At 37.1% G+C, this 8,005-nt stretch overlaps 1 non-coding gene across 1 annotated transcript; it reads left to right on the top strand.

Annotated features, from left to right (window-relative positions):
* Positions 1-7,140: 7,140 nt before the first annotated feature.
* LOC132361082 (U6 spliceosomal RNA) lies at positions 7,141-7,243 on the top strand. The gene has a single exon (XR_009501395.1). It is a non-coding gene; the product is annotated as a U6 spliceosomal RNA (small nuclear RNA).
* The last annotated feature ends 762 nt before the right edge of the window (positions 7,244-8,005 follow it).

An 8,005-nucleotide genomic window follows, 5' to 3' on the forward strand; every position in this document is an offset into this window, starting at 1 on the left:
CCACAGAGCACAAATATACCGCAGACTCAGAAAACATATCTAACATACGGATTCATTCTGAACACAAGGGGCTAGGCATTTCTTTAATGAAAAAAGTCAAGAATATGATATTATCTTCAAATATTTCCTACTTAAAATATATAAAATCCTTTAAAAAATGGAGAAAGTGGATTAACCTATGAAATCAAATAAAAATATCAGAATATATTTCCATAATGGAACAGGTACAATTAGCAGCCCCTCAAGGATAGATTTCTATGCAATTCAACAAATACTTATAGTGATAAATTACATTAATGTATCAATTTAGACATTGCCTATTTAGATTATAGAGTCTAATTATACAAGTTGAATATGTCTGGATTTCACTGCTTGTTTATCAGGTGTGAATTCTCTTTCTTTTTAAAGTCAAATGGAACTGAAATGGAACTGAGAACATCTGAACAATATGCTCTGAGTTTGTAGTTAGAAATGTCAAATTTACATTTTGACTAAATTAAGCAGTTTCCGTTTTTAAAGTATTTATATAAACAACATGTCAATAATTCTTAAGTTATGAGTTTAATTGTAAATGAATGAAACAAAGTGGATAGCACAAAAGTATAACAAAAATATCTGAATCATAATAGCTAAAAATGTAATTGTTACAATTCTGTGCAGATTCTACTGTTTTTAAGACTTTCACCTGACAATTAACTATAGGAAGTTATACAACTTTAATATGTAATTTTATCTGAAGTATTAAAGTATTTTAAAGGAAAATGATAGGATATCATAGTTACTTAACAGGGATACCAAATAAGGAAGCATTTTGGGTCTCACTGCAAAATAGGCATAGCTGCACATCAGTGCAGTTTAATAGCAACTACAACTAGTATTTTACTATTAATTCTGTCTGCTGCACAATGCTATAAAGTTCCTACTATGCAAGCATATCCATAAAGTTTTAAAAGTTGGCAATTTTCAATAAGAATGTTTCCTGTCAATACACATTAGCAATGCATGGAGTTCAATTATTGATATTTTTCCTTTTAATTTAAAAATAATCTTCCTTCAGTGTTATCACTATTTATTTTGCTTATTGTGAGTCCATAGATAACACTAAATTGTGTACTGATAAATACTTGTCATCACTATTTTTGGTCACTGTTTTTCCAATAACTAGACTTTAAGACAGTATGCACTGCAAATATCCCCCACTCTTATTCCTTATATATGATTGTATATCAAAGTAGATATAAATTTACTACCTGTCAACACCCAGGGTGCTTATGAGTTTATACTTTGTTGGGGATACCTTGCCAAAAACATGTGATTTTAAATAACTTTAATATGGAGTCAAGTCTAATGTGTAGGTAATTTTATGAACATTGTCATCTAGGATAACAGTACATAACTAAACGTTTTCTTTAGTTTATGAAGTAAATAGTATGCAATGCTCATGTGCCACGAGAAGTAGTTTACTTTTGTCCTTTTAAACTACATGTCATCACGTTCTTTTTTTTTCAAAGAGAAGGTGAAAATATGTTGAAGAAAGGCAACTGGTTCTCTGCCTCTGTATAAGTGGACCCTGGTCAAATGTTTGTTGATTGCTGCTTCAGGTAACAGTCTTTACTGGATTTAGTGATGTATTTTTCCACAACTTCTTGTGTTTTATAGACATTCTCCAGTTGCATCCCAAAATATAAGACCAATTCTGTTGTTGCAGAAAATACAAGAAGGTCTACATCATGGTTCAAGACTCAACATCAAGTAGGCTTTGATCAGCAAGACTCAGGCTTTGATCAGCAAGACTCAGACTTTGAACCTAACTTCCAGGGAGGCAACTGGAAGAGGAAGAAGAGAGCATGCTGAGTGCTATGACATCCCTGGCCCTTTTACATTCATTTTATATCTCACAACCCTAACTAACGGAACTCATCTGAGATCCCTTGACTTCTCAGTGGCCAAATTCAGAATGGAAGCCAGAATGATCTGACCTGATGCCCATGCTTTTCACTGCACTGTGCTACCTCTCCTAAGATGCTCAGGCCATTAGGACACTGACATTCCATGTGATCAAATCCTCCCCTTTTATCCCAGTTCTAGTAACTACATCCTTGTTTTGTTGCTTCTGTATAGAAGCCCTGCCTCAGATTCCCACTGCCTTTCCATCTTTTCATAATAAGGAGTACATAAACCAATTAGCCCATAAAGCAGAGAAATTCAGTTAGAAAACAAAAAGCCTATGATGGAGACACCTATGATACTGACCTCTAGTCAGTAGGTAGTGTCTTCTGTCATCCATAAGGCAAAGGCAGGCATAACATCATCTAACATGTCATATTAAATGGGGGAATTATTTGGTACCAGGGGTGAAATCAGGTTTGTGCCACATAACATAATTAATGTAAAGGGAAAAATAATGAATTTGAAGGGATGCCATATGGCAGGCCATAACCCACTCACACCATGCATTCTATGAACAAGTAACTCTTTTCCGGTTGGCGCCCAAGGTTATTTCGGAAGATTTCAGCATCTCTTCTTGAAGCCCAAATTTTAAGTCCGTGCAGAACCCATGAGCTTCAGTGTCTGGACAAAGGGACTTTTTAAGTTTCATACCATCCTTAGACTTTCTTGCACCAGCTGTGAAAATCAATTAGCCCTGGTGAACGCCGAGCTGCTCTATGTTCCCAATAATGAAAAGGGCCAACTGCACAGAGTGATTTTCTCTGTCCTCACAAATACGAATGGGGACCTTGAATCTTTTTTCACTGCTCCATGGAATTGCCTTTAACTTCTATTTTGAAAGTCGCCAGACACGCCAGGAGATTAACACAGAAGACTCTTTGGAGCGGCAGGAAAATTATACCATTGCACAACAGTGACATTTGTGACTCCCTCAGGCTGGTATGCAGCCACAGACAGTCAAAACAAACACCTCCCAAACACACTCCAGAACTCAACTCCCCCTCGCCTCTGTTCCCTTCATAAAAATGGAAATTGCTGATGGTACCTCATCAATTTTAAAGACCCAGTCAGTCGCTCAGATAATGCTTCAAGAAAACAACAGTAAGAAAATGCTAGTGTAAAGCTGGACAGGGAGGAGACCACTGAGATGATAAGTGAGCCCTGGGAAACACCAGAAGGGCAGGGGTTCACTCGATGGGTAAAAAGATTTGAGATTGCCCCTTACCATCCTGTCCTTTGCGGAAGGGTAGCCACTTCTGGAGAAAAGGAATAGAAAAGAAGCCCCTCTCCATCTCGTCCTCTGTAGCACTGCCATCATCATGCTCAACATCAACTGCTTTCTCTATAAAATAATGACCTCACAGTAAATTCTTCACTCAGCTAAGCAGGGTTCCTCAGCCTTGGCACTACTGACATATTGGGCTGAGTAACTCTTCATTGGGGAGTCGGAGGGACCGCTCTGTGCATTGCAGGATGTTCAGCATCTCTGACCTCACTCACTAGTTGCCAGCGCTCAACCTCTCCAAGTTACAATAACCAAAAATGTTTCTAGTCATTGTCAAATGTACCCTGGGGGGCAAATTCATCCTAGTTAAGAATCAATGTTACATTGATGCTTCTTTTAAGTCCCCGGAGAACAAAAAAATTAGAAGACTCAAGGAAAATTCATGCTATTAAAACTGTTGAGTATGTACCTAAACTGTGCCTGACGCATACTGGCTCCATATTTATAATGCAGTTAATCAAAAGGTAACTGGCTTTTATTACAAGCCTTTAAATGCACGTGGAGATAGAAAACTAGATAAACAAGGTTTCATTTTTAAAACAATTAAATTCAAAGACATTGCTTGTTTGGTTATATATTATTAAGATATTTTTGCCTCACATTATAACTGATGCTGCAGTTCTCGCATATATTGTCTCATTTGTCTCACAGGTGAGAAAAATCAAATTAGTTTCCATTTTTATTTTGCAACCAGATGCAGTGAGTTTAAATGACTTGTTAGAGAGCAAATGTCAAGTCTTTTAAAATAAAAGTAATGCCTTTTTCTACGCAACAGTCTTTCTATGTACTTAAATAAGACTCATATTTTGTACCTTAAAGTTAATAAAGTTTAAGTATTTTAATTAAAACTGAATTATAAAGGAAGAATGACTAGATGAAGCTTAGATTCTTCCTTTCTCAGTTAAAAGTAATCAACAACTACCATGAGCAAGCCACTGTATTCATGGATGCTGAAGGCATAGAACAGTCGATTTTGAAGGGGATTATGGTCAGTTTTAGCAGTGAATAGTGAGTACCACATTCAATAGAATGTGGTAGATTGCAGTACTACAATGGTTACAATGACTACAAATTCCTCCAACACCTGTATGGATAATACCCTTGATCTTTCAACTCCTCCAAGCTAATGGTGAAGCTTATGTATTTTTCTACTCTCTAAATCTGGACTTGGCCATGTGACTTGCTTTGTCCAAGAAGTCATTAGAAAAAATAGCAAAAGTAGAACTTGAAAGTGCTTCTACATTGGGATTTGCTCTCTCTTTGAACTCTGTAACCATGACCATGGAAATGAGCCCAAGATAGCTTGCTGGATAATGAAAGACACATAGGCAAGTCAATGCTGTGGCCCAAGGTGACATCATGCCAACTTCTCACCTGTGAAAGAGAACATGCTAGACTAACAAGCCCAATCACTGTCTGCCCAGAAAGATGGCATGACTTAGCCCAGACCAAAAGAATTGCCCAGAGGATACACAGAATCCGGAGATAATAAAGTTTTTTTGTCTTAAGCCACTACGTTTTGGAGGTATTAGTAGCAGAAAAAGATAACTAATGTACTTACATAAGTAGTAAGCTTTAAACTACATAAACTGGCAAGCAAACTACTATAACCAAGTTGGAGATCAAAATGAGTCTGTCACATGGTCACACTGCCTTTCGTTTAAGTGATCCATGAGAGAAATACAAGTTTGTTGGGCGAATTTCTATAATAGGCTGAAAGTAATAACTGAAGAATAGACACTATATAAATTCATACATATTATATTGCTCTTAAGCCATAATCTTCACCATCATCATCATCATCACCACTTACTTTGAGACAGGTACAGAGTGTTTCACCTGTCTCATTGTCCTCATCATGGGAAAAGATAGTAAAACCCACTACCTAGAATTATTATAAGGAGGAAATTTGACTCCAGGAGTTGGTTACTTGTCCAGAATCCCATAGCTGATAATTATCAAAGTTAAGATTCGAACCCAGGCCTTAATAACATCATAGGTCGTGTTCTCAGTCACTACTCTCACAATCTTGTTTCAACTGATCTGTGTCTCCTTAAACTGAATTTTGTCATATTTTTCCATCTACCAATTCATTCATCCACTTAGACATGAATGGATGCATTCAACAAACTTCAAGTGCATAATATGTGCTAGATATTATTAATGAAAAGTTAACAAGATAGATACTATACCAGCTCCTGTAAAGCTGATTTAACTTACCTACTCTTAGCCCTCCACCTCCTACCTCCTTCACACCACCTATCCTGAAATAACTTTCTCTCTGTTTTTTTTAAACACATTCACAGAGATTTTCTTTTAGAATCATAATAGACTTTTATAGCTTGTGGTAAGTCAAGGTTCTCGAGAAACCAGAACCAATGATATGTGCCATATATATATATATATATATATTTGGGGAGAGAGAGAGGACAGGAGGAGAGAGAGATTATAAGAAATTGACTTATTTACAGAGGCTGAGAAGTCCCATGATCTATCTGCAAACTGGAGGCCCAGGTATGCTGGTGTTGTACTTCTAGTTCAAACCCGAAGGCTTAATAGGAACCAGGGGGTCTAATGTTGTAAGTCCCAGTTTGAGTCCAAAGGCTCCAAAACCAGGAACACTGATATCTGAGGGCAAGAGAAGCTGGATGTCCCAACTCAAACAGAGACAGCGAATTTTCCCTTCCTCCACATTTTTGTTCTATTCAGGCCCTCATTGGATTGGATGATGCCCACCTGCATTGGTGAAATGGATCTCTCTACTGTCTACGATTCAAATGTTAATCTTTTTCCAGAAACATCCTCACAGATACACCCAGAAATAACGTTTTACCAGCTATCTGGGCATTTCTCAGCCCAGTCGAGTTAACACATAAAATAACGATCAAAGAGCTATGGAGGAACTTTAGAGACAATGCAATACAACCCAATCAGCGATCAGATTAGGTTAGGAAACAGAACTCTAGAGAGTTTATAATTTCAACAAAATGAGTCACGTGTGTGTGTCCACCCATGTGCATTTGTGGTATCCACATACACAAACATCAGGGAACATTTTCTGAGAAAATTAAAAAGGGAAACATTTTAATCTCACTTAGCAGAGTGAGAGCATACACACCAGCCATTATTTTCAAAAATAGAATCAGATCTATGGATACAGAGCCATCCTCTGTTCCAGATGTCATTGGAGCTATTTTATATAAATTATTTCCTTGAAATCTCACAGCCACTTGTAAGGTAAAGAGTGGGAAAAGAATGGCAGCATGGGTACAGAGCTCCTACTCCAAATCCTGAGCTCTCTACACTGCCTTCTAACTTATTAAACACATCTAGAATGGATAAACAACGTCCTACTGGATAGCATGGGGAACTATATCCAATCTCCTGGGATAAACTATAATGGAAAAAAATATAAAAAGAACATATATATATGTGTGTATAACTGAGTCACTTTGTTGTACAGCAGAGATTGACACAACATTGTAAATCAACTCCACTTCAATAGGAAAAATAATAAAGTAAAGGTATTATTTTGGCTGGAAAAAAAACCCGTCTAGGCAGGTTACCTTTAAAGTCATGTCAAGGCATTCCCAAAAATGTATCTCTGACTCTGACAAAAAAAGGATGCAGACAGTAAGCCACAGATGAGCATTCAATACTGGCTAATGTTTCATGAAGGAAGACTAACTGGTGTATTAACAGCTTAGCACCCTCTTTAGGATATAATATAAAATCCACACATTCCTTTTTATTTAAATCATAGAATCCAGTTTTATAAAATAGTGCTAATGCAAGAACATTTCATAAAACCTCAACATCTTATACTCTGTATGTTCTGTCAGTGGCTAAGAGCACTGATACTCTCAAACACCAGCATCCATACTTGAGATTAAAGATTTTATTTAGTGCTTGCTTTGGCAGCACATATACTAAAATTGGAACGATAGAAGATTAGCATGGTCCCTACACAAGGATGACACGCAAATTTGTGAAGCGTTCCATATTTGTACAGCCACTATGGAGAACAGCATGGAGGTTCCTTAAAAAACTAAAAATAGAACTACCATACGACCCATCAATCCCACTACTGGGCAATATACCCTGAGAAAACCATAATTCAAAAGAGTCATGTACCACAATGTTCATTGCAGCTCTATTTACAATAGCCAGGACATGGAAGCAACCTAAATGTCCATCATCGGATGAATGGATAAAGAAGATGTGGCACATATATACAATGGAATATTACTCAGCCATAAAAAGAAACGAAATTGAGTTATTTGCAGTGAGGTGGATGGACCTAGAGTCTGTCATACAGAGTGAAGTAAGTCAGAAAGAGAAAAAACAAATACCATATGCTAACACATATATATGGAAACTAAAAAAAAAAAAAAATGATTATGAAGAACCTAGGGGCAGGACAAGAATAAAGGCGCAGATGTAGAGAATGGACTTGAGGACATGGGGAGGGGAAAGAGTAAGCTAGGACAAAGTGAGAGAGTTGCATGGAGTTATACATACTACCAATTGTAAAATAGATAGCTAGTGGGAAGCAGCTGCCTAGCACAGGGAGTTCAGCTCGGTGCTTTGTGACCACCTAGAGGGGTGGGATAGGGACGGTGGGAGGGAGACACAAGAGGGAGGAGATATGGGGATATATGTATATGTATAGCTAATTCACTTTGTTATACAGCAGAAACTAACACACCATTGTAAAGCAATTATACTCCAATAAAGATGTTAAAAAAATAAAATTAAATTAAATTAAAA

Source organism: Balaenoptera ricei, chromosome 2 (genome assembly GCF_028023285.1).
Source record: "Balaenoptera ricei isolate mBalRic1 chromosome 2, mBalRic1.hap2, whole genome shotgun sequence".
Lineage (NCBI taxonomy): Eukaryota > Metazoa > Chordata > Mammalia > Artiodactyla > Balaenopteridae > Balaenoptera > Balaenoptera ricei.